Below are 21,332 nucleotides of genomic sequence, written 5' to 3' on the forward strand. Positions count from 1 at the left end.
AACTTCAGTTTCCTGTTGGAAAAGTCTGTCTAACTTTAATTATTAATGAGTTGTTTATTATTAACATCAAAGCTGATGTGATACAATAATTCTACAATAATCAATATTTTACAAGATAATCACGTCTATAGATGCAGATTATGATATGAAACTTGTTTAAGTTAATAGTTTCTACTTTTTACTTGTTCAGGTGTTTATGACTTGTGTGAAACTTCAATGCACAACGAAGCATAACTAAAGTTTCTATCCCACTGTGGATACACCAGTGTGCGTGTGTGTGTGTGTGTGTGTGTGTGCGTGTGCGCGCGCTCTTATGGGAAGATGTTGCCTGCGTGATATTTAATTAGCTTTTCCAAAGCGTGTCTATAAAGGAAACAATTAGTCTTAATTAAAACGGCTGGGCGCCGCGGTGTAGTGTGCGAGTAATAAAGCAGCAGAGCTGGTGAACACATAAATAAATGATTTCACTGAGCACTCTCTCTCTCTCTCTCTCTCTCTACGTTCTCCACGGGGAAAATCCTCATAAAGCTGCTCATATTAATCCTATAGTGCTGCTTATATTAGCATCAATTATTAATAACCCTAAAATACCATTGAGATAAAAAGCTTTTTTTAACCTTCATCAGTATTTAGTCACGCTTCTTATATTCAGCGTATATCCCATTTAATTGACGCAATTCCTTTATAGCTTTTTACACACATTTAAAGGAGATTATTTAAAGGTATAATAACAAGATTTTACTCTCTTAAAATCAGTGTTAACTTCAGACTGTTATAGCTCGCTGTTAGCCCGGAGAGAAAAGCAGTGAGTTTAATGTCACAAAAGTCACCAAGTTACAACGTCTTATTTTGGAAAACCCACATTTCATTTAACAGCAGTGACACAAAGTGACCACACGAGGCAGCAAAAATCACTGATTTTCTCTGTGGGCTTTGGTGTGGCAGAGTGAGTGCTTTACAAACTTCAGTTTCCTTTTTGAGAAAAGATAAAGATTCAGAAACAAATCCATTTTTAAGATATCATAGACTTTTTTTTAAAATTTGTATTATTTATTAGCCTCGTCTTGACACCAGGGGGCGCTCACAGTCGGCACTGACTACGTGAAAATATCTGATCAGCCTGGAGAACATGTTGTAAAACTCTGTTAGTTGCCATGGAAACGGCCTCTGTAATAATGATTGAGGAGAAGACCTGTGAATATTATTATTTAATGGGTTCATATTATTTTCTCCTGTTTGATAGTAATAACAGCAGCAGCAGCAGCAGCAGCAGCAGCAGCAGCAGCAGCGCTCGCCCTCCTCAAGGCCTGAGTTTTCCTTTTCACAAGCATTTTTCAGGAATATGAATTACACACACACACACACACACACACACACACACTTAGTTTAATATGTAGCTTCTTCACATGGGAAGTGAAGCAGAACCCGTACCACCACAAGGCTCTGTGTGTGTGTGTGTGTGTGTGTGTGTGTGTGTCTTCTCTACAGTACATTAGGCCGCTGCTGTTGCCTCACACACTCATAATATTCACCCTTTCATTGGTCACACAGCTGCAGTGTTGTTATTACTGTGCTCTCAGCGTCTGTGAGTCTCTCACAATAATCTCTGCTGTAGAAAAAAGAGTATAAATTATTAACGACGCGGAGCAAAAAAACAAAGACAGCGTTTATTGAATTGTGTGTTTATGAGTTACTGACGTCATCCATTCATCTCACACATTCTCTTTCACTTCACTTTGTTTTTGTAAATAATGTCATTAAATGTGTCGTCCTCCACTCCACTAGGGGGCAGAAACACCCGCCGTGTCAGCTCGACGGCTACTTCCTGTTGTTTTATCGGCTGCAGCTCATTTATTTCTTGGTTTGCTCCTTAAAATGTTGAAAAGCTGGAAATGATGTTCTCAAATGTCCAACGTGATTCCATTTTAATGATCTTTTCTTTTATGGAGCAAATGAATGAATTAGTAATGAATGTGATTTAAATGACGTCTGTGCAGGTTTATTTGTCGTATTGTTGAAAAGTCCGTTTCTATGCAGACGATACATGAGGAGGTTTCTCTGATTCTGAGATTCTGGTGATGATGATGATGATGATGAAGTCATTTCCAGTATGTGTGGTGATAAGTGCCAGCGAAGCGAGTTTGAAAGGTCACACTTGTGTCGTCTTCAGTTGTCGCTCGTTCACAAACCTCAGGTGCGACACAGAAACTCTCAGTGAAGCTGAATGAAAGTCATTATCAGAGCGGCGCGACGTCTTGGCCCAAAGTCATTAAAGTTTCAGCTCCTTTTTCTCGTGGCCGTGGTTTTTTATCACTTTCCTCTGTAATTTAGAATTAATTGGAAATAATAATGTGTGCTGCGCCGAGCTCATGGTGTAAAGAGGCTGAGATAAAACCAACCTTTCACACAGGTTCACGTTAATTAAATCTCTCCTTTATATTCCAATCAAAAAAACTACATTAGCGCTGTTAACGCTAAGCTAACAGGAAGAAAGGAGTTAATTTTCTCCTGCGTTTGTGAGAGAAGTGAAGTGTCAGCAGTTTGTGAACCTTTTCATGTGTGTGAAGCCAATTAACCACGTCAAACATGGCCTCGCTCTCCACAGCCCCGCCCACCACAGCACCTACCTTCCTTCCTTCCTTCCTTCCTTCCTTCCTTCCTTCCTTCCTTCCTTCCTAATCAGACCCCACCTGTCAGGCCGCTGCCTCATTATCTACGTACAGACTCAGAGAGACCACAGCTTTTTCTCCTCTGTACGTCGCCGCCCCCTCTGTGAGGTAATGCACTAGCTGCAGGTTAGCGGACTAATTATCGTCTGTGAGGTCAGAGGTCAGCGGTGGGGACGTCTCATGAGTCATTAACATGACGTCTTTATGTTCATATTCCAGGTTAAAATGAAAGTTAACTTAACTAAATCAAATCTCTGTTAGTTTAAGTCTACGACGTCTTTATCTCACTGTGAGACAGACTTTTGTAAACCACTCACTCTCCCACACCAAAGTCCACAGAGAAAACCAGTGATTTTAACATCTCTCACACACACACACACCCACGCATCATCATCATCATCATCATCATCACATCAAGACACATCATCATCATCATCATCATCATCATTATCATCATCATCATCATTTCATTGATTATCATCACACACACACACACACACACACACACACGCCGCCGCCTCCATCACTGAGCGCCCCAATGTCTGCTTTGGCAATTTGGACATTTAAAATCCTTTTCGACACAAAGTGCATCTCACATCTAGGCATGAGGACCAGCAGCTCCTGTGTCCTCACTGGTTTTCTCTGTGGACTTTGGTGTGTGAGGAGAGACTTCTTTTTACTTTCTCTGTTATTTATTTATTTTCTACAAACCAGATTTAGATCATGGTCTCACCTACTTATGAATGGTGGTGTACAGGCGCAGCAAGGCAAAGCGGCGCAAGTGCAGGCGCAGTGCGTGTGTGTGTAGATGCTGCTGCAAGGCAGGTAAAGGCAAGGCGCAAGGCAGCAAGGCGCAGGCAGGTGTGTGTGTGTGTGTGGTGTGCTGGACAGGGTGAGAGTGAAATATGGAGTTGGACAGAGAGAGATGAGGAGCTGGCACTGATCACTGACAGTGTGATCAAGATGTACTGGACTGCTCTGTGTGTGTGTGTGAGTGTGTCTGTCTGTCTGTCATAAACACTGACCTTGTCAGGACCAGTAGTCCTCATGGAGACCAAAACCTGGTCCTAATGAGGCAGATCTCAGAACCTGACTGGTTAGGGTTAAAGGTTAGTGCTGAGGCTTTGTTTGTGTGTGTGTGTGTGTGTGTGTGTGTGTATATTGAAAGACACATATTGAAGACACACACACACACACACACACACAGTTATGAGAACCATGTGGGACAGACTGTCTCTGACATTACAACCATCATCTCACTCACCTGCTGTCCACGCCTGTGTGTGTGTGTGTGTGTGCGTGTGTGCGCGCGCGCAGTGTGTGTGCGCGGCGCGGTGTGTAGCGCTGCGGTGTGTGTGTGTTGTTTACCGCCTCCCTCGGCAGCATATTGATGGAATTAACGGTCGATGGGAATGAAGTCTCTGTTCTTCTCTTTAGTTCTTTTGAAAAAAACAACCCAGATTTAGTCGTCAATCGTTGTTCACATTATCAATAATAATAATACACACACACACACAATAATAATGCTTGGCTGCGTCCTGGTTAACATTAGAAAACATCATCAGTGAGTCTTTTGTCACTTCTATAAAGAGAGATTAAAATCCTGCTCTGATTATAAAATGCGTTTGTGGCGCGCGAGTTGTTGTTGCTGTTGTCGCCGCTGTCGCCATGGTTGTTGTTGTTGTCGCGGGTCGAGGCCTGACGACGCTCTTCAGGAAATGTGCGCCAAGTGTTTCTGCGGACTTCGGCGCCGTCTTGAGTTTTCTGTCAGTTTGTAATTCGACTCCTCTGTCGCCGTAATCTGATTACTACCTTATTATCACATTGATGATTTGAGAAAATTAATGACAGAATATTAATGATGAAAATAGAGTTCTTAAACAAAGTGGTGCGGCCCTCTGTCAACACACATTTGTCTCTGGTATTAAAGGGGAGTCCCACCTTCTGCCCATGTGGGGAAGTGACACAGTGAATGAAAGTTTCACGGAGGACCAGAAATGATCCGCGTGATGAGCCGCCAAGGCCCTCCTGGTGTTTCCAGCGCCTACCGCGGATCATAAATCAGCCGCTTGTCTCAGGACGCTCCCGCTTCTCGCCGCTGTTTGACATCCAGGAGTCACAACACGCCTCGGGTTTATTTCAGACTTTTAGCCACCTCCATGAGCTGTTTTCTCGGCCCCAGGACACATGTCCTCGTTGTTCTGCCTTTGGACGGGTGGTGAATTGAAGAGAGATGAAGACGGTGAGCAGCGCTGAAACCTCACTATTGTCACAACTACCACCTCTAGGCCACTTGTAGATGCTGACATGTGCATTCTTTCACGCTCACTGTAACTCTGGAGTTTCCCAAACTGTGAGACTGTCCTGCTTTTTTATTTATGTGTCTGCCGCCCGCGGTGGTCACTTTGTGTCACCGGATGTTAACTGCCACCAAACATTTGGAACAGAATTCATACAAATCACTGAAGGAGTGCAGCAGTCCTCCCCTCCCTCCTCTTCCTCCTCCTCCCTCGCCCTCCTCCTCGCCCTTCCTCCTGGTCCTCGGCCCCTTCCTCCTCCCTTCCTCGCCCTCCTCCTGTTTTTCTCGCTGCCCCTCGCCCTCGCCCTCCTCCCTCCTGCCCTCCTCCTGCTCGCCCTCCTTCCTCGTCTCCTGGTTCCTCGCCCTTTCCCTCTCCCTCCCTCCCTCTGTCTCCTCCTCCTGCTGTCTCCTCGCCCTCGGCCCCTCCTCCTCCCTCGCCCTCCTCCTGCCTGCCCTCCTCCTCGGCCCTCCTCCCCGTCAGCCTCCCTCCCTCCTGCCTGCTCCCTCCTGGTCCCGGTCCTGCTGCACCTGGTGTCTTCACCCCCATGTTGGCAGCAGTGCTTAGCCACCAAAGTGTATTTACCGGGTAAACAAAAAGGTTGCGACAAGTGAGCTTTATCCCACACACCTGCTGCTGCTGCTGCCGCTGCTGCTGCTGCACGTTTAGTAAACCACTCCACTCTCCCACACCACAAAGTCCAGAGAGGAAATCACTGGTTTAAGCTGCAGGTTGCTCTGCTGCCCTCGCGTGGTCACTCTGTGTCACTGAAGTTGCAAAATCCAAAATAAAAAGACATTTGAACGTCACGTGATGGAGGCAGCAGCGGGATCAACAACGCCTGTGTGTGTGCGTGTGTGATGTTAAATGACTGGCTTTTCTCTGGCTTGCGCGGGAGAGTGAGTGAGCGGAGTGAGTGAGTGAGTGAGTGAGCGAGTGGTTCACAACTTCAGTTTCCCCTGCTGGGAACAGTGAGAGATGAAGACGCACGCTGTAAGTCTCTTTTGTTTTCCTTGCTTTCAGTCAGAATGAACATCTGGAAAACCTGAATGACAGAAACAGGTCTTTTGCTGTGTTCTTTTTCTCTGACACTTCATGGACACTCGCTCTTCTGTGTGTCTCTGCTCTCACTTCACTCTGAGGGGGAAAAGGAAGAAAGAAAAGAAATGGAATGTCATGGTGAGTGAGCGCAGGCTCGGCCAGGCAAAGTGCAGCAGGGCCACGGTGTTTTGAAGTCCCGCCCTTGACAGTTGTGGACCCTGACGCCTGGCTCAAGGCGGAGGAATCCGATCAATGCTTTCATTAGTTTTGATGAGCAGGTATCCAGGACAAACGCCACTTGAGGTTTACTCTTAGCCGCTAACTTCCATGTCAAAGACAGGAAGTTCACACACACACACACACACACACACACACACAATACCGAATACCATGCAGTTCACTCTTTTAGGATTAAGCAACAAAGAACAATATCTATCTTTTTAGGTCGGCCAGTAAGTTTGATGTTCCGTCTGCTTTCTCTCGTTTTCTTTATTGTACTGCCCCTGTGTAATACACACACACACACACACACACACACACACACACACACACACACACACACACACATTCATGCTTGCTTCTGATTGTTATTAGTTTTGTGTTTAAATAAATCAGAAACTTTTGCCATGTTTTGCGTACATGTCCTTTACTCACTAAAGTAATTATCCTGTTCTCTCTGGGGAAAACCCTTTTAACATCTTTTGAAGCTTTTTTGTCTTTGTCCTTCCCCTAATACACAAGAAAGTCACAAGATGTCTTTGTCTCACTGTTGGACGAAAGCTGTTCCAACGGAAACTGCAATTTGTTAAATGTCTCACTCTCCCTACACCAAAGTCCATAGAGAAAACCAGTGATTTTAATCGCCACACACACACACACACACAGTGGATTAACGCCAGTGACACAGAGTGACTGGCAAAAAGCAGAGAGCTGCAGCTTAAACCAAAGTGATTTTCTCTGGGGTTTGTGTGAAAAACACGCTTTTGTTAAAGGTTCAGTGTGTGGGAGAAATAGTGACCCTGTGGTGCAACTGCAGATTGTATGTATAGTAAAGTTGACAGATTTACGGATTGACAGGTTGCCAAGCTCCTATTATAATACGCTACATTCAAAGTGTCGCGGTTCAATCAAAGTGTCACTCGGTGTCGGGGGAACGCTGATGTCTTTTTTTTTTTTTTTAGGCTACAAGCTCCCATTAGCTCCCGTGTCAGTCAGCGTGCGGGCGCTGCGTCGCCGTGGCATCAAACATTTCCCGTGTTCAATAACGGAAAGAGAATCTTTACTTTCATGTGTGAAAGGTTAAAGAGGGAGAAACTGCCTCTAAAGCCACTTGAATGGCTGCCTATGGGATGTAATGAGATGCTAAGAGTGGCGGCTAATCTCCATTCTTCTCTGTTTAACCAAGGATGTGAATGAATCCATGCTCCTGGAAGCAATCTGTTCACTTCAAAGTGTTCAAGTAGAGAGGGAGGGAGGGAGGGAGGGAGGGGTGAGTCAAACACCCCTCCCTCCTTCGCTAAATCCCTGTCTTCATTCCATCCTCTTCCCTTTCAACATGTCTTCCTGTTAAATCATCAGTTAAATCCTGTTTTCAAACACAAAATGGCCGCCTTTCATGTCGCTCTGGGACCGTAGCAAACATTTTCTGTGTCCACAGTGATAATGAATCCACGATGAACGTGCTTTAAAATGTGAATGGGCGGAGCCTCGTGTCCACCTGTTTACAGTATTACAATATTGTAAGTAGTACTCATTTTCAATGTAATATGTATGTATATGTAATATGGATACAAAGAAAGTAAACTTCACGAAAAACATCAAAATAAAAAACAACTGCGTTATTTATGTTTCACAAAAACGTAAAGTATCGTCATTTAACAAGAGAACAAGTTTGTTATGTTGACTTGTCTTAAAGAAATGTTACAAAAAAATGTAAAAAAACAAACAAACATATACATTTTTTTTTGCTTAACTTCCCGATGATTGGAATTCACCCCGACAAATGTAGCAATAACATCGCGTTTTTTCAGGTGAATCCTCAGAGTCTCTGCTCTGACACAAGAAAGGGATAATCCGTGAAATCTATCCGGGTCAAAGGTCAACTTCCAGTCAGCTCTGTGTGTGTGTGTGTGTGTGTGTGGGATTAATTTAAAAACTTGAAGGAGCAGGAAATGAGGGCAAGAGTTAAAGAAGGGTGTTTATCCTCTTTAAAGTCCCTTCACACACACACACACACACACACACACACACACACACACACACACACACACAATGCATATGCAAATCAGGGTGAATTTTAATGAGTTTTCTGCAGTCAAACAGAAACACATACAGTGATTGTTTGTCTTTACATTCAGTAAACAGCTGCTTCATGATGATGATGATGATGCACGTGTGTGTGTGAAGAAGTGACTTTAAAGAAACTATTTTGTCTCATTTTAAATTAAACATTTTACTTTTACCATATTGACACTTTTTAAAAGATCTTTTTACATTTTATCTTTTATTTGTTCATGTTTTACTGGTAATCCTTTATTTTTCATCTTTCATTTATATTTCATATAAATCTTCGTTTCTATTTCTTTTCCTGTATTTCTATGTTTAATTATTCAAGATTTAAAGTGTTTAACGTGAATATAAATTGTCTTGTTTCACCTCTTTGGAGTACACGTATTTATTTTGGGGAGACTTTTTCAAAATAAGAGCGTGCCCCATGCTGTGTGTGTGTGTGTGTGTGTGTGTGTGTGTGTGTGTGTGTGTCCCTCCGGCCTCCCTCGGCCTTCGTCTGCTGCTGCAGGTGCTTCATGGGTGACGGAGTGGAGGAGGTCAGGGGTCAAATGTCAAGGGTTTAGGGGCCGTAAACGCTCCCACTGGGCCTGACACCTGTCACACATGTGGGAGGTAGGATAAGCTGTGTGTGTGTGTGTGTGTGTGTGTGTGTGTGTGTGTGTGCTGCAGCAGTGCTTCACTTCAGTAAGAGAGGGAAAAAAAGTCAAGGAAAGGCATGTGTAGAATGTGAGCGCTTCAGAATCACTTTAGAACCGTGTCAAGTGTGTGTGTGTGTGTTCAGAGAAAGAGGCAAACACCTTGCATGCTGCTGCTGCTGCTGCTGCTGCTGCTGCCGCTGCCGCCGCTGCTGCTGCTGCTGCTGCTGCTGCTGCTGCCGCTGCTGCCGCTGCTGCTGCTGCTGCCGCTGCACCACCTGTACGTACAGGTCATGTTTCCACATTTGGGAAGGTGGTTGGAATGTGTGTTCTGCTGTCAACCCCCGGTGCCCACACACATTTCCGTACGTAACTCCCTGCACCAAAGCCCATAGAGATAATCAGTGATTTTAGTTCACACACTGAGTTGTTGATCCACTGCTGCCTCCATCACTGAGTTCACATTCAGCATCCAAAATGACACAAAGTGACCACACGAGGCAGCAGAGGACCAGCAGCTCCTGTGTCCCCGTGAGCTAAAACCACTGGTTTTCTCGATGGACTTTGGTGTTGGAGAGTGAGTGGTTCACAAACAAACACATTCATTCTGAAGTTGCACTTATGAAGGCATTCATGTTATTAGTTGAGTTTTATTTTAGTTTTGTTTATTGGCTAAAATCAAACTATAAAACCTGTGAAATATAAGATGAATTTGAACAATAAAGCCAGATTTAAACCACAAATTAACTTTAAATATTTCAATGTTTTCTACTAAAGACATATTTGATATTTGATTGTAAAGAGAAAGAATGTAGGAGCTGCTCCGTGAGCTTAAATCGCTGATTTTCTCAATGGGATTTGATGCAGCAGAGCGGCCGTGTCGTTTCTAAATCACAACATGGCAGCTCACTTTGACCCGTGGAAGGATTTCTGACGTTATTACCTCGTATAATATGATATGATAAGGCACACACTCAGTAAAAATGCCAAAGCCTTGTAATACAGCATTAGTGCTAATTAATAAATGAGTAAAGAGGCAGAAAAGCCTCCACGCATCAGTCAGGGTTTGGAATAATGCCATTCTTCTGTCTGTGTGTGTGTGTGTGTGTGTGTGTGTGTGTGTGTGTGTGTGTGTGTGTGTGTGTGTACAAGTCACGTACTAAGTGGGATAATAATACAGTGACCCCGGGAGGCAAAGTGATTAAACTATAATCAGCGTGGATTAATTAATCTATAATATTTATTCCTATTGTGGCGAGGGAGAGGCGGCGCGGAGCTGAGAAAAGGTTGCGCTCGCTCTTTGTCTGAGTGAAAGGCAAACGCCGGGGAGGGGAGGCAGGCTCAAGACACAGGCAGAGGGTTAGTGCCGATACGAGCCCGCGCCGCAACGCAATTATCTGTCACAACAAATAATTAAGAGGGCTGATAATGAGAAAATGAACATTTCCATTGTGGTGATGCTTTATTGTCTGCGCGGTCATTGCAGAGGAGGCTTCAACACCACAACCTCATCTGTGTGTGTGCGTGACGGAGATTCATCGCCACACAAACACAGGGGCGTGGCACCGAGTGTGGCGGCATTTCCCTCAAGCACTGAGAGAACCTTAAAGAGAGGGTTGAGGGTTGAAGACCCTGCTGTCAGTGACACATGACGACACAAGACAGCAAAAGATGCCTGAAAATGTCACTTTATCTCAACTTGTCAGCAGCTCACTCTCCCACACCAAAGCCCAGAGAGAAACCCAGTCATTTTAACATCATTGATCCACTGCTGCCTCCTTCACTTACACTTACAGTGTCTTATTTATTTTGAATTTGGCATTTAAAATATTTCATTTAGACTTCCCTCAGTGACACAACGTGACCACATGAGGCAGCAGAAGACCAGCAGCTCCTTTGTCCCCGCAGCTAAAATCACTGGTTTTCTCCATGGACTTTAGTGTGGGAGAGTGAGTGGTTTACAAAAGAGTTTCATTTTTATTGAGTCGTTTCTTTTTTTAAACTTAGTTTTACATTTATGTCACCGAAATCTCAGTATTCTTTATAGTTTTAAATGTGTCATGTTCAGATATTTTGTGGATTGAGCCCCTCAAAATGTAATATGTATGTAAATTGGTGCGGTGTATATTAATTAAATTACATGAATCACAATTAAATGACAGAGTAAATTGCATAAATACTGATAACACTGTTTATTTGTAGCTTTTATAATCAAACAACAGTATAATATTTTAACATTATAGTAATATTGTTATTATTATTATTATTATTATAAAATGAATACGGGGGAAAATAAATTGCAACAGCAGCGTTACAAATCCTGATTTTAGCCAGAGGATAGAGGCAGGGTGATGTGTGTGTGTGTGTGTGTGTGTGTGTGTGTGTGTGTGTGATAAGTTTGACAATTATCGCAGTGTGAAGCTGTGGTTTCCATGGCAACGTTGCCGTGTTTAGTCACATCACAGAGGATGGAGGAGCGAGAGGGAGCCGGGTTCTTCTTAGTGAGAGGGTGTTTTCACAGGAACTTGACCCCCAGACACACACACACACACACACACAGAAAAGGCCCCTGGTTGCCATGTGTTTTGACTGACACGTCTTGTGTGTGCAGCCAAGTTTAGCCCCAGTGTGTGTGTGTGTGTGTGTGTGTGTGTGTGTGTGTGTGTAGGAATATTTCCTGGCTTTTGAACTCATCCTGATTGACACAAATGGATCTCCGCCCATCATAGGTCAAAGTGTGTGTGTGTGAGTGTGTGTGTGTGTGTGTGTGTTGGCATGACAGTTCATGCTCTACACCCCCTCACCCTCTCACTCACTCACTCACCCAAACCCCTGTGGTTCATATTGATGGTCATTTTAATGCCCCGACATGTTTAGGAAGAGGCAGTGGCAGCGTATTGTTCCCTGACAATGGAGGGCAGACAGAGGGAGCTAGAGGTCGGGGGGGCAGGGGTCGGGGGGGGGGAGCCACAACGGTGGTTTCCGGACAAAAGGAAGAGCGAGCGAGCGAGTGCTCGCTGCTCATCTCCTTTCTCTGGCCGCGTCTAGACGCCGGTGTTCCATGCAGCGTTTCGCAAGAAAGGAAAAAAGACGGAAAGAGACAAGGAAGAAAAAGGATGTAGAGGGAGAGGGAGAAGGGGTGGGGGGGCAGGGCATGGCCGGGGGGTAGGGGGTGTCGACCTTGTCTGGTGGTCTGAACAGGAAAGAGCACATCAAGGTCAAAGAGGTCACACTGAGCCTTATCTGCGATGCTGCCTTCAGGGACTGTTGAAAAAAAGTTTTGACTCCTTTGTTATTTAAATGACACTTAGCTTAATTTAGCTTAGCTTAGCATAAACACCTGGATGCCATGAAAGACCTTGTTTTCTAAAGTAAAAATGTTGTGGACAACAAGTGAACCTCCAGCTGTTTTCAGTGTTTATGTTAAGCTAGGCTAACTGTGTCCAGGCTGTAGCGTCACATTTAGCTTATACACAAACACAACCTATCATAAAGTTTTAGGATGTTTTTGGTCGTCTATCTTTCCCCACTGTTTATGCTAAGCTAAGTTTCATGTCTTGCCTGTAGATTTGTTATTTAGCATTATGATAAGCTAACCATCCACAGGCTGTAGCTTCCTGTTTAGTGTCAACACAAACACAAAAGAAAGCTGTGATAAATCAAGTAGCCTACCTTCCCATATGCTAAGCTAAGCAAACCATGTTGAGGCTGTTGCTTGATATTTAGCATTGCCGCTAACACTAGTATTTTTGTATTTTTTATTCTTTCTTAACTTTTTCTAATAGCTTATGCTAAGCTCATATAAGCTAATGATCTCCAGGCTGTAGCTTCATGTTTAGCATTCACGTGTCAGCTTGTGAGCTTTAAGTTGTTTTAGCCACACTAACGTTTTATCTTTGTTCATGCTAAGCTAAGCTATGCTAAGCTTACCTGAAACGTGTTTGAATCATAAATAATCACAAACAATTTGCCTTTTCTCTCCACATTTAAAATTGAATCTCCAACTGTTTGAAGCAAAGCGAGGTGTATTTACATCGTGGACTCTGCTGCGGTGAGAAGACGACACATGAACGCACATTCCTGTGTCCTGTACGACTGTGTACGTGCAGATGAGTGAGTGAGTGAGTGAGTGTGTGTGTGTGTGTGTGTGTGTGTTGGAGGCAGGTGGCGCTGGTGCACAGACCCCCCAGCCTTCTCCAAATCCTTATTTTAGCCCTGCGCTAACTAGTGTGCTCCAATAAACCTTTCACCCTGACGGCAGTAAATTACCAAACAACTGGTGTGGTTGTCCCTGCCACCCACTGTGAGCAGCAGCAGGAGAACGTGTCAGGAGACATGTCAAATACCGTGAGAGAGGAAACTGTAGAGGCTTCACTGGCCGGGGAGTTCCCCGCCTGCTGCAGCAGAGGAGCGGGAACGTGGAAGAACATATGAAGGAACATGTGAAAGAACATGAAGGTACATATGAAGGAACATGTGAAAGAAGGTGGAGGGACATGTGAAGGAACATGTGAAAGAAGATGGAGGGACATATGAAGGAACATGTGAAAGAACATGAAGGTACATATGAAGGAACATGTGAAAGAACATGAAGGTACATATGAAGGAACATGTGAAAGATGTGAGAAGTACATATGAAGGAACATATGAAAGAAGATGGAGGAACATGTGAAATAACATGTGAAAGAAGATGGAGGAACATGTGAAAGAAACATGAAGGTATATATGAAGGAACATGTGGAACATGTGAAAGAAGATGGAGGTACATGTGAAAGAACATGAAGGCACATATGAAGGAACATGTGAAAGAAGGTGGAGGGACATGTGAAGGAACATGTGAAAGAACATGTGAAAGAAGATGGAGGGACATGTGAAATAACATGTGAAAGAAGATGGAGGAACATGTGAAAGAAGGTGGAGGGACATGTGAAAGAAGATGGAGGAACATGTGAAAGAAGATGGAGGGACATAGAGGAACATATAGGAGAACATGACATAATGTTGCATTTTAAATATGTTTTTTAATCGTTTTGTTTATAATGTTTAAATTAAACTTTTAAAAGCTTTTATCAAAGAAATGAAAATAATATTATTGTTTAATTATTGTTCCATGACTTTAGAGCAGTGACTCGTATATAATTCATATAAAACATGTGTACATTTACTTATATGTACACATGTTATATATACAGTATAAAGTGTGTGTGTGTGTGTGTGTCAGTGTGGCCCCCTCATTTACATATGAACATGCATGCAAGCACCAAGCACCGCCCCTTTTTCCTCTAATTTCCTGTCTGAACATCGCAGTGTGTGTGTGTGTGTGTTTTCCCTCCACAAACTGAAGTGTTTCACCTCATTAGCAATCAATTAGCTTGTTAGCAGCAGCAGTAATCACCTTTTATAGAGGCAGAGAGCTGAGCAGCTGCTGCTGCTGCTGCTGCTAATAAAACCTTCCTCCTCCTCCTCCTCCTCGACCCTCCACACCTAACAAGCTCTGTCTGAGAGAGAGAGTTATAGGCCCTGTGTGTGTGTGTGTGTGTGTGTGTGTGAGGGAAAGTGTGTATTGCAGGGGGGTCAGCAGAGCAAACACAGTCCCTAGGGGGCCCTTCTCTCCTCTCTTCTCCTGCTCTAACGGACCTAAATCCTCTTTTAATGAATATGAGGTCAAGCTATGGGAAATCCATCACAATAAAAGCAGCCATGGAGGTTCTCAGCGTCTGTGAGGAGGTTCTCAGTGTCTGTGAGGAGGTTCTCAGTGTCTGTGAGGAGGTTCTCAGTGTCTGTGAGAGGTTCTCAGTGTTCTCAGTGTCTGTGAGGAGAGGGTTCTCAGTGTCTGTGGAGAGGTTCTCAGGTCTGAGGAGGTTCTCAGTGTCTGTGTCTGTGAGGAGGTTCTCAGTGTCTGTGGAGAGGTTCTCAGTGTCTCCTCAGTGTCTGTGGAGAGGTTCTCAGTGTCTGTGTTCTCAGAGGTTCTCAGGTTCTCAGTGTCTGTGGAGAGGTTCTCAGTGTCTGTGAGGGAGGTTCTCAGTGTCTGTGGAGAGGTTCTCAGTGTCTGTGGGAGAGTGTCTGTGCTCAGCGTCTGTGAGGAGGTTCTCAGTGTCTGTGAGGAGGAGGAGAGGTTCTCAGTGTCTGTGAGGAGGTTCTCAGTGTCTGAGAGGGTTCTCAGTGTCTGTGGAGAGGTTCTCAGTGTCTGTGAGGAGGTTCTCAGTGTCTGTGAGGAGGTTCTCAGTGTCTGTGGAGAGTTCTCAGCGTCTGTGAGAGGAGGTTCTCAGTGTCTGTGAGGAGGTTCTCAGCGTCTCAGGAGAGGTTCTCAGTGTCTGTGAGGAGGTTCTCGCTCTGAGGAGGTTCTCAGCCTGTGGAGAGGTTCTCAGTGTCTGTGAGGAGGTTCTCAGTGTCTGTGAGAGGTTCTCAGTGTCTGTGAGTGAGGAGGTTCTCAGTGTCTGTGAGGAGGTTCCCAGTGTCTGTGGAGAGAGGTTCTCAGCGCTGTGAGGTTCTCAGTGTCTGTGAGGAGGTTCTCAAGCGTCTGTGGAGAGGTTCTCAGTGTCTGTGAGGAGGTTCTCAAGCGTCTGTGAGAGCGTAGGGAGTTCTCAGTGTCTGTGAGGAGGTTCTCAGCGTCTGTGGAGAGGTTCTCAGTGTCTGTGAGGAGGTTCTCAGTGTCTGTGAGGAGGTTCTGTGGAGAGCTGCTGGTCTACTGCTGCCTCGTGTGGTCACTTTGTGTCACTTTGACAAAGTTTGAAGTCAGTGATGGAGAGTGAGTGGTTTACAAACTTGAGTTTCCTGTGTGACATTGAGATAAAGACGGGATTATCGTAGATTATCGTAGATTATATTCCACAAGTCTTTAGTTCAGTAGCTCAAATCAGTGTTTGATGAAGAACATCGAGTGAAAATGTTGGACTCAGGTTCTGTGAGTTATTTGAGCAGCATTCATTCATTCATTCAGGTTAGCTCACTGAGCCAAGATGGCTGCAGCACGTTTGCAGTCCAGCACAGACGCACCGCCGCAGACTCCAGGACAATAAAAAGCCTCGCTCTATAAAACAGATGAACAGAAATGGCCCTGACCACAGCGGCTGTAATACCTGTCCTGCTGCTTTGTCAATAATGGAGCTGGAGCCGTTAATAGAGCATTATGGGAGCCCAGGGAGCGACGCTGACAGGTGATTTATGTCGTCTGTGACGACTTCGGTCCTGCGACCAAACCCTGACAAAGGAAGAGCCAGATTGGAACAAGCAGGATGATGAATAGACTACACCATCCAGAGACCCGTCTCATTAGAGGGAGGAAAAGAGAGACGGAGCTCTCGCCATTTAGCTAATGTAGCGAGTCATTGTGTGTGTGTGTGTGTGTGTGTGTGTGTGTGTGTGTGTGTGTGTGTGTGAGTGTGTGTGGGTGTGTGTGTGTGTGTGAGCAGCAGCTCCTCTCTCCTGCTGCACGAGCAGGTTGGAAATTAATGACACACTAAATATATGGCGAGGGAGCTTGACCCCGCATAATGGCGACATATAGGATTAACCTTGGCTGTCACTTGGGGCCATTGTTAGCCCACATGCTGCTGTAAGTAAACGGGAGCAGCAGGGGGAGGAGGAGGAGGAGGAGGAGTGTGAGCTCCTGGAAAACATGGAAAGAAAGAAAATGATTTCTCTCCCTTGCTGCATCACAGCGTAAAGCTCTGCATTTAGGATTAGAGGGATTCAAAGTTTGGTAAATATCTGTGCAGGAAGGAGAACACGTGGATTAAAAAATGAATCTCTAACAGAGAGGAGGTGCAGGACACACGAGGAGGAGGAGGGGCGAAGAAATGGATGGAAAAATGTCAAAGATATGAACACCTGAAAACTGCTCACTCTCCCACACCAAAGCCCATAGACACACACACACACACACACACACACACACACACACACACAGGAGTTGTCTCCGTCACTCACTTCTAATGTTTTCATTTTTTTTAATTCGGCATTTGATTCATTTAGATTTAATTCAGTGACACAAAGTGACCACACGAGGCAGCAGTAGACCAGCAGCTCCTGTGTGTGTGTGTGTGTGTGTGTGTGAGATGTTAAAATCACTGATTTTCTCTATGGACTTTGGTGTGGGAGAGTGAGTGGTTTACAAACTTCAGTTCACTTCAGTTCTCATGTTTTCATGTCTCAAGGGGCGTGGTGTATTATTTTCCGCACTTTAATTCACATTTTCTTCATAATCTCAGTGTTTTGAGTGAAAAATAACGTCTTTGATGTTGAACAGATTTAACCTCGGACTCCTCGTGACTTTTTAATGATTGATTCCCAGGAGTTAAACCCCACCCCCAACCCCCAACCCTGAGAAACATAATCTGTCTTTTTATTCTCCGTCTCATGAGAAAGTCGACCTCTGTGTCGTCCACATCTGCGGCCCGGTCCCTCAGGTCTGATCAGAAGAGACGGGATGTGACCTCATCTGTGACCTGAGGAAGTTCTTCAAAAGAAAAACCTCAGTTCATCTCAGGGAAGAAGAAGAAGAAGAAGACGATCCTGTTTTTTTTTTTTTTTACCATGAAACACGTGCGAGGTAAATGCTCAGGTGCAGCTCATCGCCGTCCCTCTGTGCTCGGCTCGGTTTGTCCGGGTCACGCACGGCTGTGCGGGACAAAGACAGAGGGACGAGGCCGGGGGAGACCGGGGGAGACAAACACGAGGGAGACGAGAGGCTGGACCTGTCAGTGTCTGCTCTTCAGCCAAGTGAACACACAACCACAGTCTGTTCACACATGTTCACACCAGCTGCTTCACCGTACCTGTTCCAGAGGCAGCGGTGCCCTGGACACGCCCACAGACTCACCCCAGGAGGCAGGGAGGCAGGGGGGGGGAGGGGTGTTCAGCTGCTGAGGATCTGAGAACACATTTGTCTCATCTGAAGAGGAAGAGCATTTCAATAATCCTTATTTTCTACATCAATCCATGACTTTGTTTGCACCCAAAAATGTCCGGAAATGTTCCAAACCTGGAAATAACAAGAAACCATCACTGAGCGTGTTTGAATTAGTTTAAAAAACATGTAGTAAGCAATTATTCTATTAATATTTACTACCCCAGTGTGATTTAAATGTGGTCAAACGTTTATTTGTTGGATTTGTTTAGTAAAAGTCAGTTTCTATGCAGATAGAAAAAAAAAAGCAACTGAATATTCACATTTAAGAAAACTTGTTTTAATTAATAAGAAAACGTGGAGAAACCATGTTCTCTCCACAAACCACAGTAAAAGAAAAGAAATGATTTGTTATTTTATAATTCAATTCAAGGACTTCCATCAGTAACAGTGTTTTACCTGTGCTCGTCACTGTAGGAGTTCCCCAGGGATCCGTTCTTGGCCCACTGAATGGCTGAAATTGTACAATTAAACAAAACATTGTTGGCTGAATATACGATGTTTTCTGATTATAAAACCAAAATTTCTTTTCTTTTCATTTTCAGACACTTTTTGGACCAAAAAAGTTAACGTGTGAATGTGATTTGTCTGCTTTTAATGACAGAAGCAGCAGCAGAGAATTCAAATGACCACGCTCTCATTTTAAAACCAGTAAAGAAGGAAAAATGAGAATAAAGGAGTGAATTTCCAGAGGAATGAATGAACAGCTGACCCTCGGCCCGGGCCCCTCCCCCTCCTCCTGTGGGCGCCACAGATGTGCGTGTGCGGCAGGTGATAAACGCCACGACAACTGAAGCGTCACGACAGCGAGCGAGAGCGGCCATATTAAAGCAGCTGAATGGCTGAATTTGCATGGTGTAATTACTGTGTGTGATACTGAGCTCTTTGTGTCCACAGCACCGGGGTCCATGTCCACAAGTGATCCATGAATAAAGAGACGGACGGAGACGAGGTGCAGCCACGTGAACACAAAGACACCACAACTATGTGCCATTGCCATAAATATCACGGTGAGTTCAGTTCACCAGCGCACACATACAGTCCTGGTGATTTACTCAGACTTATTCATTATTTACTGTGTTTTTAGTCACCTTTGATTTAACGTGACCAGGTTTTGTTAAGGTTGTACGTTTTATAATCGTACGATTTTGTGACTTTATAGACTTCATAGGTCACATTTTTGTTTGCAACTTTATAATTGTATTATTGTTTAGCGTCAGTGACATGTTTTTGTAACATTGGTTTGTCAGTAATATATTTCTGTAACAAGGCAACATTCTGTTAAAAAACGTAAATGTTTCCTAAATGTAGTGACAACATTTGAATTTGAATACATTTTTTAAAATCTTTGGTAAACCACAAATTAGATTTATTTCTTTATTTTCTTTGGTCATGTAATAATGTTTATTTTGACTTTTCTAACATTTTCAGTGCCTTGTTTTTATAGCGTAGAGTTTCCTCTGTTCCTACTTTGTTTTCAAACCTTTTCTGAACACCAACCAAATAAAGTTAGATTATGGAGAGATAATCTAACTTTAATATGAAATCCTATTTTTACATGAATCACAGTTTCATCATGATGATTTACAGTGATCGTGACAGGACATGTCCACATGGTCCCGTCTGTCTCGTCGTGGACGCTGATGAGACGTGTGTGAGCGTCTCGTGTCTGGATGTGAGGAAAAGCTGTTTTTCTGTTTCTTCTTCACAAATAGACTCGCTGTGTCTCGTCCTCACAGGAAGCACAAACCCTCAGTCTGACGCTTTTATGGATGTTACCTTTTTAGCAACCTTGTCCAGAGTGTGTGTGTGTGTGTGTGTGTGTGTGTCTTATTGGATGAAATACTGTAGATCCAGAAACACGACTCCTCCAAACATCTGGAACCCTCTTCTTCAGCCGTGATTTAAGACAAAAGAGTCAAACAATCGTGTAAATAAAAACCTCAAGGCTTCACGTTGTTTTTCCCTGGAAAGACATCTGTCTATAAAAGACCTAAAATATGAATTACACCACATGACTCTGAGGGAAACGCTGTGACCGCGTAACCCCAACTCTCTTCCTCTAATATCACGCGTGTCAGTCAGGATGTAAACAGACATCCCAGCTGATCCACAACACGCTCGTCGTGTCGGAGGATTAGAGCGAGCAGGTGACAGTGTCGATCATCCACGCACACACACACACACACACACACACACACACACACACACACGCACACGCACACACACAGATTGTATTTGTGTTTAAAGGTTTGCTCATTTAACACATACATTACAACCACATCTACAGTATCTTAAGAACGGGCTCACGACGACCTTTTGTGCTCCTGTGTGCTGAGAGTGCTCTCTGGGCTTTGGTGTGGGAGAGTGAGTGGTTGACAAACTTCAGTTTCCTGTTGTCTGACAGTGAGATAAAGACGTGATCATGTGATGTAGACATCGCAGACTGTTCAGCGGGTAAAAACCTCCCCCGTCTCTGGTTCTGACAATAATTTACAGCCACGCTTTTAAAAAAAAACTGTCCCTTTTATAAATTTGAGTTCAGATACAGGACTTAACTCCACCCGCCTGGCACACACAGCAAGGTTAAACAAACAACAATTTGCTCATGCGTGTGCAGGCTAATAAGGATTTGCACCAGTGACGACCTGCGCTGCTCAATATCTGTGTGTGTGTGTGTGTGTGTGTGTGTGTGTGTGTGTGTGTGTGTGCAGCTACAGCATGTCAGCACGGCCGCTCCATCTCCCGCGGCGTCGCTGCGAAGCTGACAACTGGATAATAGCTTTTTACTTTTCCAGAGCAGGGCTCCGGAGAGAACTAATATGATTATAAATCATTATTCAAATAGAAAGGTGAGGCACAGCCGCGGTGGCCACGGCGGCGGCGGCGGCAGTGGTGCGGCGCGGTGCTCAGGATCGTAAGAGAGCATGATAATAGCATCATTACCTTTTATTTATAATTCAGATTTTTTTTGCAAACGTGGCAAACTCGAGCTCATGCAGGAGCTGACAGAGGATTATTAGGAGTCGTGTTTTAGAAGGATTTTATCACACGTTCTGATACAAATATCACTCAGAATAAAGAGTTTTAGCTTCTGCAACTCACAATGATTCATGTGGGGATGATCAGAGATGTTGTTGTCTTTGATAACAGGGTTTTTACCTTTGCTCGTTACCTCGTTAGTTCCCCAGGGATCCATCCTTGGCCCACTCACATTTACATTTGGGCTGAAATGAACCATTATTTTCTTGGTTAATCCAGTTTTATGGAGCAAATAAATCAGAAAATATTCACATTTAAGAAGCTGCAAAATCACAGAAGCTTGTTTTAAATAGTAAAAAAAAAATCCCCTCCCAACAATTAACGAAATAGTTTACGATTAATTTAGTGATAAATTGATTCATCACAAATCAATTCATCACTAAATTATTCGTAAATTTCTGAGTTTGGAGTTCCCCAGGGATCCATCCTTGGCCCAATACCATTTACATTA

The 21,332-nt window shown here is 44.1% G+C and overlaps 1 long non-coding RNA gene across 1 annotated transcript in view; it reads left to right on the forward strand.

Annotated features, from left to right (window-relative positions):
* LOC122761508 overlaps positions 1–21,332 on the forward strand; it is an 81,374-nt gene that overhangs the window by 35,812 nt on the left and 24,230 nt on the right. Inside the window, exon 2 of the long non-coding RNA XR_006358559.1 lies at positions 18,737–18,849. This is a non-coding gene — a long non-coding RNA (uncharacterized LOC122761508). The remainder of the gene's footprint in view (positions 1–18,736; positions 18,850–21,332) is intronic.

The sequence above is a fragment of the Solea senegalensis genome, unplaced genomic scaffold (assembly GCF_019176455.1).
Source record: "Solea senegalensis isolate Sse05_10M unplaced genomic scaffold, IFAPA_SoseM_1 scf7180000014762, whole genome shotgun sequence".
In the NCBI taxonomy this organism is placed as follows: Eukaryota; Metazoa; Chordata; class Actinopteri; order Pleuronectiformes; family Soleidae; genus Solea; species Solea senegalensis.